The sequence below is a fragment of the Schistocerca americana genome, chromosome 1, assembly GCF_021461395.2.
Source record: "Schistocerca americana isolate TAMUIC-IGC-003095 chromosome 1, iqSchAmer2.1, whole genome shotgun sequence".
Classification (NCBI taxonomy): Eukaryota; Metazoa; Arthropoda; class Insecta; order Orthoptera; family Acrididae; genus Schistocerca; species Schistocerca americana.
Window position 1 is genome coordinate 796692378 of NC_060119.1, and position 10227 is coordinate 796702604.

The 10227-nt window shown below is 43.1% G+C and overlaps 1 non-coding gene across 1 annotated transcript; it reads left to right on the forward strand.

Annotated features, from left to right (window-relative positions):
* The first annotated feature begins 6552 nt into the window (after positions 1-6552).
* On the forward strand, positions 6553-6627 carry Trnat-ugu. The gene has a single exon. It is a non-coding gene; the product is annotated as a tRNA-Thr (tRNA).
* The last annotated feature ends 3600 nt before the right edge of the window (positions 6628-10227 follow it).

Sequence of the window (10227 nt, forward strand, 5' to 3'; positions counted from 1 at the left end):
TTATTCTCTAATAAAACAGTATAAGTTTCGCCGTTGAGCCTGGCTTGAAGAACTGGGGCTCTAACCAACAGCCGCAAACAATGCCCGCCAAAACATTTCAGAAAATCTTTGTTGGTGACGTGATTCCACAATTTCGTGACTGTTCTCGACAGCACACACGTGCTGATCGTGAAAATTTACAATCCGATCACGCTGAAACGAAGCCTCATGTGAACAGTACACCTGCAGTTGACACTCTGCTAAATGAACCATTCGTCGAGGTGTACCCGTGCAGGAAAATCAGCTGCTGATACTGCCTCCACACCCTGTACTTGATGTGGACAGAGCTGGTTCTCATGTAGAGCTCTCCAGAGTCAAGTGGTCAACCTTATTTGCTGTAGCTACTAGCCTTACATTGACACTTGGGATGTCGTCAACTGCACGAAAACATTCCTCCTCCATTTGATATGTCCTCGTCCTTCTGGACGTCCCCCCAGTCGCAAATGGAGGGATTAGAAAAGTACATGCTCCCTAAGACCGTAAGATGTAAGAAAAATACGTACGTAATGCCGATACTTTCTGTATCTGTGTGTTTCCCCACAATTAATGTGGTTATGAAGAGAAGTAGAAAATGAGCTATAACATGGAGATAATGCGTTTCCAGACACGTGTTAATATAACACATATTATTCCTCTATAATGAATTTTCCTGAAAGTTCGGCCATACCTTTTACACGCTGTATTTATTTTCAGAGAAGCACTAGTTTCGGTCATGCGATAAATTAAAGTTGGAGATAAGCCTTACATGAGGTTGAATGAAGGTTGCTGTGCGTCAAATATACAAATGTGTTCAATTACAGCGTATGTCACATATACACACAGGTGAAAGCAATTAATTTTTAACGCTAAGAAACCATCATTTAAAATGATGTAATGCCAATCTATGACCTGAAGACACTCCCATGACCGAAATTATTTGTCTGTGAATAACTTGTTAATAACTGTATATATAACAGCAGGCTTTGATAATGCCGTGACACCATTCTTTAAATACATTGTAATTGTTCAGCACTGTTTAGCAGAATATACCTTATAAAAGTTTGGAACCCTCTGACACCTGTATCTGCAATTACATCAATATTCCATTAGCCATCTTACGGTGTGTGGCAGAGAGTACTTTTGCTATCACTATCTATTCCGCCTTCCCTGCTCCAATCGCGAATGTCACGTGTTGCCAGATTCTTCCCGGAAAGTACTCCTTGGAAAATTCAATAGTAAGCCTCTCAGTGATGCACAACGCCTCTCTTGTAGCGTCTGCCATTGGAGTTTGTTGAGCATCGCCGTAATACTCTCGCGTGGATTAAATGATCCCGTGACGAAACGTGCCGCTCTTCGTTGGATCTTATGTACTTCTTCTTACCTCTAAAGGAATTAGTTTCCAAAAATCTGCATTTTAACAATAAAGGAAAAAAGACTATCTTTCTTTGTTAGTATGACAATTTTTCTCCTTCTCCTCGTAGAGCTTTACAGACTCTTGAGATCAGTTTCAGATCCAGTTAGGATTCTTATTTCTTCTGTGCTTTATTTATTTTGTTCTTTGATACCCGACAGCATATTATGAACACTCCTGACAGTTTTCGCAAAATCCTATATCTACTGGCATTTGTAGTGCCTAGTAATTTATCTCGTCCTTTTTCCCTCTTCTGTATCTAGACCTGAGAATCTCTCTTCGCTGCAATCTTTGATTCCAAGATTTTTATTCATCCGACAATACAGACAATTTTCAACATATGTTCGTTATGGGTGCACTGTATCTAGGAAGGGTCAAGTCCTTTCTTGCCTCCTGAGTGATGAGTAAATTTATACTTGGGTTTCTGAAATTTACAGAAATAAATATTTAGTTCACACGTTGTTGTCTAACAGTGGAAAATTACATGAGGTGCTAAATGTTCACGATCATACTCTTCTGCTGACGTTGCCCATTCGAGCTGCGTTCTAATTAGTGACTTTTCTACAAAACCTGCTTTGTTAGTGGTTCATAGCAGATTTATTTACGTAAGCTACTCTTGTTTATTAAAAGGGTTAATGAACAGATCCACAGAAATACAGAGCCATTGTTCATCGACCCTTCTATTGCTGGATTCCGCATTATATTCTAAGCTAAAACATTATAAGATCAGTGGTTCGAAAGAAGCTGCTCGGGAAGAGATAGCACAGGATCAAGAAACAACAATTAATATATTGGAAGTTGTATACGTAGTCGAGCACGTAGATTCTGTGTTCCAAGATTTCCTAAAGAGGTTCGACACAGTATCTCATTGTCGACAGATAACGACGAAACGATCAATCCAATTTCTAATATGATTAACGAATATTTTGAATACAAAACGTCGTAATTTAAGGCTAGGTTGTAACACCAGTTTCAGAAACTGCGCAATCGCCTACTGGGCATGCACGACATGCATTATCTCAAATCACTGGTGAAACTAAACAGTTTCGGTTTGTATACTATGCGTTTTGGGGGCTGTCAATAAGGCTGACAACAAAAACAAGCAGCGACCTATTTCTGTACTTGAGACAATCCTAGGTGACCTGAACATGGTTGGTTTGACGATATCTGAGCCTGAGAGCAAACATCAATAAATTAGAAACAAGTTCACATATTAATTACGAAGAATACAAGCAAGTAAAACATCTAGCTGTGGAACAGATAACATACACTGCATAGAAAAATATGAATCCCCACTTACCGAGAAACATAATGAGATCTGCAGTTTCAGTTCTGGCGACAATATTTCGCGCGTTTTAGTATCTTTCATTCCGTTCACATCATTTCATGTTGTATGTTAATGACCACGCAGAAAATGTTAATGGTTATCTCAGACATTACAAGGATGATGCAGTTATCTACAATTCAGTATTGACACAAAAAAGCTACACAAGTTTTCTACATCTACGTCTGCATGATTACTCTGCAATTCAAAATTAGGTACCTGGAAAAGGGTTCATCGAACCACCTTCAAGCTATTTCTCTACTGTTCCTCTCTTGAACAGCGCCAAGGAGAATCTTACACTTCAATATTTCCGTGCGAACTCTGATTTCACTTATTTTATTATAATGATCATTCTTCCATATGTAAGTGGGCGCCAACAACACATTTTCACACTCTGAGAAGAAAGTTGGTGACTGAAATTTCCTGTCGCAACGGAAAAAGTTTTTGTTTTAATGATTGCCACCCCAATTCTCATATCATATCTGTGGCCCTCTCTTACGTATTCAGACGGATTTTGATAAAATTTCAAAGTGGTACAAAGACTAGCAACTCACCTTAAATGTTCAAAAATTTAAAATTGTTTACTTTACAAAAATAAAATCTATGGTCTATGTATGTATGTATTAAACCGGGTACCTAGAAACGACAGAGAGACTTCGTCCCGCCTTAGCCCTCAGTGGTTCACAACACCACAACAGGCTACAGCAGTCCACCCACCCCACCGTCGCCCCTCATCGCACCCAGGGTTATTGTGTGGTTTGGCCCCGAGTGGACCCCTCCGAGAACGTCTCATACCAGACGAGTGTAACCCTAAATGGTTGCATGGTAGAGTAATTATGGTGTACGCATACGTGGAAACGGTGTTTGCGCCGAAGTGTGATCTATCTGGTCGTTCGATTTCAATCCCTACAGACTGTTACACCCATGTATTGTGGGAGCCGATCGAGTCCAGCTGTGCCTCACTGATATTGTAGTCATACAACCACTTAAAAAAAAAGAAACATGTGACCAAAGACGTCGACGCAATTCAGAGACGCGCTGCTAAATCGCCAATGGACCGGTGTGATCCATGTGGTAGTGCTGCAACAGAGATTGCCGTGAAAATTATTATGAACTCTTCGGAACGAAGGTAAGGTTTGAAATGTTTTCAGTAGGAGGTACCACACAGCCTTTAGATGTTTATCAGGAATCATAAGAAAAAACACCAACAGCCACTATGATAAATCTTTGTTATTGCTTTCTGTTTCGAGTATCGAGGATCATCATGAGGCACGGGAACTGTCGCAGACGTTGTGTGTAGCCAGATGTATGATGTTCAGCCCCTCTACCTAACGTGGAAAGCAGAAACTGAACATCGCAAAATGGTTCAAATGGCTCTGAGCACTATGGCACTCAACATCTGAGGTCATCAGTCCCCTAGAACTACTTAAACATAACTAATCTAAGAACATCACACACACCCATGCCCGAGGCAGGATTCGATCCTGCGACCGTAGTGGTCGCGCGGATCCAGACTGAAGCGCCTAGAACCGCTCGGCCACACTGGCCGGCTGAACATCGCAACCAGATACTTAAAATATAAAAATTGTTCTGCATATGTAATATCGTCAGCAATAAAACAAATATAACGTGCCCGACTTCTGCATACTTGTAAAGCTATAGGAAACATCGAAATTAGCCCATGATTCTTATTAACAATTGAGTGTTTAGGTAAGAAGTACATCCGTTTTATTTTTGATGTCGCCGGATCTTCTGAACATTGTTTATATTTTACACATTTGATTGTGATTTTCATATTGTATTTTGGCATTGTGTAGAATGCCTGTCCCTGATAGCAATTTGCGATAGTAGAAACTGGTAATTATAACAAAGCTTTCCCATGGTGTCTATAAGTGATACAAGTTTGAGAGCTAATACTGCATATAGACTGTGCAACCATTAAGCTGCTTCCACCATCTGTTTCGCGTATGAATCACGAGTATAAGATAGTAGAAATTCAGTCGTGGCTAGAGACATTCAGACAATCGTTTTCCTTGCGCTACACACACGAACAGAAGAAGATGGTAAGTGACTATAATTAAAATGAAATGTCCACCACCGTGCTGCATTCATAAGACACAATCGTACATCAATATAACTCCACACACATCCATACCATGCGGGGGCACGTAAATGAGTAATAGCATTGCAATTTGCTGTGGCAGGAACAACGGCCATCAGAGTGCATTAGTGAAATTCGTGTTTAGTGTTGCTGCTAGACCTGATAATGCATGTAAAGAGGATGAACAGCGTCAGATGTTGAATGATCAATGTGAATGACACAGAGAGATGGTGTACTCGTTTGAGACAGAGTTATCAGCTCGTGACAAAGATTGAAAGAGGCCTCATTGTGGGTCTCCATTCGGCCGACTGGTCGAATTGTGCAGTATCCAGATTTTCGGGGCATTGGGACGTGACAGAGAAACGGAGTTGGACTGCATTGTAATGTGAGGGCAGGCATAATCGTCGTCAAGCTTCTGGTCGATAACGTCTGACTACCGTCAGGAACGGTCGTCGTATTGAGGACGAGGCACTTCGTAAGCCCTTCACATCTGCTCCTGCCATCTGAGAGCAAGTAGTGGACACCTTAAAATATTCTGTGTCATCCCGCACCGTTTGTAGGAGACTAGGAGCAGTCGGACTAGGGAATTACCGTCCGATCCGTAGATAACGGTTAAGACCACGATAAAAATTGTTGCGTTTCGAGTGCTACTATGACTGGGAAGAGTGAACAGTTGATCAATGGCTATGAGTTTTTGTTCTGCACTACCTCGGGTGCACATCGTCGGCGACGGAGAAGTCCTTTTCTTTTGTGATGTGGAGAAGCACTGCAATATTACGCCTGGTGTCATTGTGTGGGGAGCCATCGTATACGAATTCAGGTCAGTGCTGGTAGTGACTGAGGGAATGCTGACGGCACACCGGCATGTCATGAACATCCTGCGTTCTCATGTGTTACCTCTCAAGCGACGGTACTGTAATGCCATTTTTCAACAGGAGAATACTCGTTCACACATAACACGTGTCCGTATAAACTGTTTTCGTGATGCTAAGGTACTGTCCGTGGCCAGCACGATCCCCAGATCTGTCCCTTATGGAATAGTTGTAGAACCAGGTTGAACGTCAACTCTGTCCCCGTGCCAGTATCCAGGACAGATGCAACAGCTGTGATCCAGCTTGCCTCAGGAGAGAAAGCAGCGGCTTTATGACACCCATCCCAACCGAATTAACTCATGCACCTAGAAAGAAATGATAATTAATCGAAACCCCCAGCTGCCAACAGGTGTTGTTGATAAACCTCAAGGGGGACAGCTGGAAATGTGTGCCCTGACCGGGACTCGAACCCGGGATCTCCTGCTTACATGGCAGACGCTCTATCTATCTGAGCCACCGAGGACACAGACGATAGCGCGACTGCAGGGACTTATCCCTTGCACGCTTCCCGTGAGACCCACATTCCCAACTGTCCACACCCTACATTCGTAATGTTCCTAAACTGGTATCCTAATTGGCATCTGTTCTTCCGGAGCAGTTACTATCTTGATATAGTTAAAGGCTACCGGGCCATTGACCATCTTCTGTGCGAATGCGAAAACTTTGCCCGAACTCTTACGGGAATATTCACCTTAGGTAGCGCGAGTAATGAGTGAATGGACATATCCTTTAGGAACATTACGAATGTAGGTTGTGGACAGTCGGGAACGTAGGTCTCACGGGAAGCGTGCAGGGGATAAGTCCCTGCAGTCACGCTATCCTCTGTGCCCTCGGTGGCTCAGATGGATAGAGCTTCTGCCATGTAAGCAGGAGATCCCGGGTTCGAGTCCCGGTCAGGGCACACATATTCAGCTGTCCCCATTGAGGTATATCAACAACACCTGTTGGCAGTTGAGGGTATCGATTAATTATCATTTCTTTCTAGAGAAGCTGCATGGTCATCATTGGTATCTGTTCTTTCGGAACTGTTACTGTCTTCATCGTGCATCTAGGTCAGATGGGGTGCAACGTCACACTGATAAGTGGGCTCATACTTCCATGGTTTTCCTATATTTGCTAGAATTTGTAATCACAGGAATAACATGGCGTACCCTCTCAACCACTGAAGTTCTAACTCGTTTCCTCCCTTCCTTCTGTGCCTCTCTTTCATTGTCAGTCAGAGAATGTTGGCTTAAATTGTCTCCATGCAGTAAGTTCGCTATCATACGTGATCTCGCACAAAATCCGCCAATGGAATTATGCCTGCATTCCTCGACCATAGCAAGAGAAGCTAGGCAACACGTGTTCGAGAGACGTGCAGCTATGACTTACATACTGGGGAAAGTTGTGGTTTGCAGTCTCCGCGTTTACAGAAGGCGCTCCGCGGTGACAGCGCGCAGCGACGCCCCTTCGAGTCCGCGGCGGCGAGTGCAGAACGAGCCGCCGAACCGGTATTTCGAGTCTGTTAAAGCCCAAAAATGCAGCGGGACCGCGGAATGACAGGCGCGGGACAAAGTGGTGGCGGCGCGTCAGAAGGCTGCACCCGCTGCCGAACACGCTGCACAACCGCCGGCCAGCGGCCAGCGCCCGCCACCTGTTACTATAATGTCGTATGCAGCAGCATACAGGGATCTTGACAGCCCGTGTTCCAGAAGCATACAAAACTGCAATTTCTTGATCGTGTTTTGTCTTAAGTAGTTCTCTTAGATTCCCTAGCGCTTTTCATGCACGGGCCTTAGTGCTAAAGCAGTCTCCTGTTGTTCGGAAAACGAAGGTTTCGTACTTGTGACCGGAACGTCGCAAAACGAACGAACAGAAAGGTGCCACCATTATCGTGGTGGTGCACTCGGCCCTGTGTGGCGAAAACTTGCAAGACTGCCGAACGTGTAGCAGCCACTACTTCTTTTCTCAGAGCCAAGCCGAGGTGCCACTGCGTCCCTGGCAGAACTGCCAAAGCTACATGACCCCCTCCCACCCTTGTAAAACTACCTCACCCCATATTTTTCCAAGACGATTTAGCATTTTTCGTAAGTTCATCAGTTGGTTTAATAAAAATGAAGCATTGGTTCAAATGGCTCTGAGCACTATGGGACTCAACTGCTGAGGTCATTAGTCCCCTAGAACTTAGAACTAATTAAACCTAACTAACCTAAGGATATCACAAACATCCATGCCCGAGGCAGGATTCGAACCTGCGACCGTAGCGGTCTTACGGTTCCAGACTGCAGCGCCTTTAACCGCACGGCCACTTCGGCCGGCAAATGAAGCATTGCTGAAAACGTTCCTTAAACGGATTACAACGACAAAATACATAGCTCACAAAAAATAAATGTATCATTCCAGTAAATAAATTAGAAACTGTATAAACTTTCTACAAATAGTTGTTTATTGCAGCTACTGTTCATTGGTTTTAGTTGATATATAATCTTCTTCTTCTTTCTTAGCATTTGTCCGGCCTGCAGGCAGGACACTATGTTTTGGTCTCCTGTTGCCATTTTATCCTAACTTGTGCCTGACAAGGGCGCAGCCATGTGTGTTTGATATCTTCCTGTATGGTGTGAAACTATCGCTGTCTAAGTCATTCTACTGGCCTTTTACCACGTACATGTGCATCTACATCTACATCCACACCTACACGATTGCTCTTCAGTTCACGATTAAGTTCCTGGTAGATCGTTCACCGAACCACTTACATGCTATTTGTCCACCGTTTCCATTTCGAACACCGGGCGCAAAAAATGAGCACCTAAATCTTTCGGTTCGAGCTTTGATTAGTCCTATTTTATAATAACGATCATTTCTCCCTGTATGGATGGGCACCAACATAATATTTTCACACTTGGAGAAGAAAGTTGCTGATGGAAGTTTCATGAGGAGAGCCTACCGTAACGTAAAGCGCCTAGCTTTAGTGACAGCCACCACAGTCGCGTATTATATTCATGAGACTCTCTCCTCTATTTTGCGATAGTATATTTTGCCATAGTACAAAACGAGCTACCCTTTTTGAAAATTTTCGATACCCTCCGTCAATCGTAAGTGATTTACTCTCAAACCAAAACCAGTCTTTGACACTGTTGTTGCGGCTGCTCTAAGGACATGCCCACACCAGCACAGACGACCCTCTCTCATCTTGTCTGCTACTGGTGCTGCTCTATATGACTCAGGAGCTACGTCATTCGTGACACGATAGTGGAGTGTTAATACAAATGTCCGCCTCAGCATCTTTGTTTCCATGACAGCAAATCGTTATTCCACTTAGTTTGCTGTAGGCCAGGATTCAGCACCATACAGTGAAACTAAATGGATTACAGATCAGTATACGTTCGACTTGAGCATGTTTGGAATCTTCCGGCCACAGAGTGCACCACCCACAGAACGCCATTTGAGCCACATGCTGCGCGGCTGATTATAAATTTTTGCCCTGAGACTTCCCTCGGCGGCAATTTTTGCGTCTAGTTATTTAAAAGTCCTTGTTGTTGGGAGCTTAACGTAATTAATTACGATGACACCCGGATCACTTAGATCTGTGATGAGACACAGCGTTATCTCTATGTTGAGCCATAGACGTAGTGCGATGTATAATAAAAGATTATGTTTGCTTCCCGTGAAATATTAATAGTACATAAATTATTAATTATAAATAAATAAAACAGAGATATAATTACGATTGGGAGGATATCCCTTTCCAGGAATTCTGTTTTTAATTTTATTTCTTGGAGCCTTGCTTTGGGGGAAGCAACCATGTTGACTGTCATTGAAGTCTAGTTTAGCAGCTTTTTCGCTTTCCATCGACAAGACTGTTAGCTTTGACAGTCTGGTTCCACCCATACAGGACGTAAAGTAAATTTTTTATCACATTTTGCTGAAACTAGTTTCAGCAGTCTTACGATAGCAGATACTTGAGTAACGCAGCCGATGACTAATAGGAAGTCATACATTTGTTTACATGTGGTATTAACTTAGAAGAACAGACATAGCTGTATACAGGCATAAGGAATAACAACTCTCATGATATACTAACCATCCTCCGAAGCATTATCCTTCAGTTCTTTTTATTTGCTCAGCAGATCGAAGCAACCAAAAGTTCGTAGAAGTAAAAGTATTGGGACTAGTAAATGAATTCCATATCCCCCCATTCTTTTTGCTTGGTTCCTCCACTGTAACTTCTCGCTCCAATCCTCATTCCGCAGAAATCGGCAAATATTGTAAACCTTACGCAAAATAGGAAATTTTCTTCAGCAACCACTCGTCAGCCTTTAGCATAGTACAATCCTCTAGAAAAGCTGCAACAACAATTCCATTGCTGAATATGAGTGAGGTTATAGGGCACTTGAACCAACCGCACTGTTGGCGTATAAACCAGGACAAAACAGTATTACACCCGTCTAATACAATCGTTATGGACGTCTCTGTAGCATCAGCTGGTGGCTTTGAGTATCGTAAGCGGTTCGTGGTGATGCTT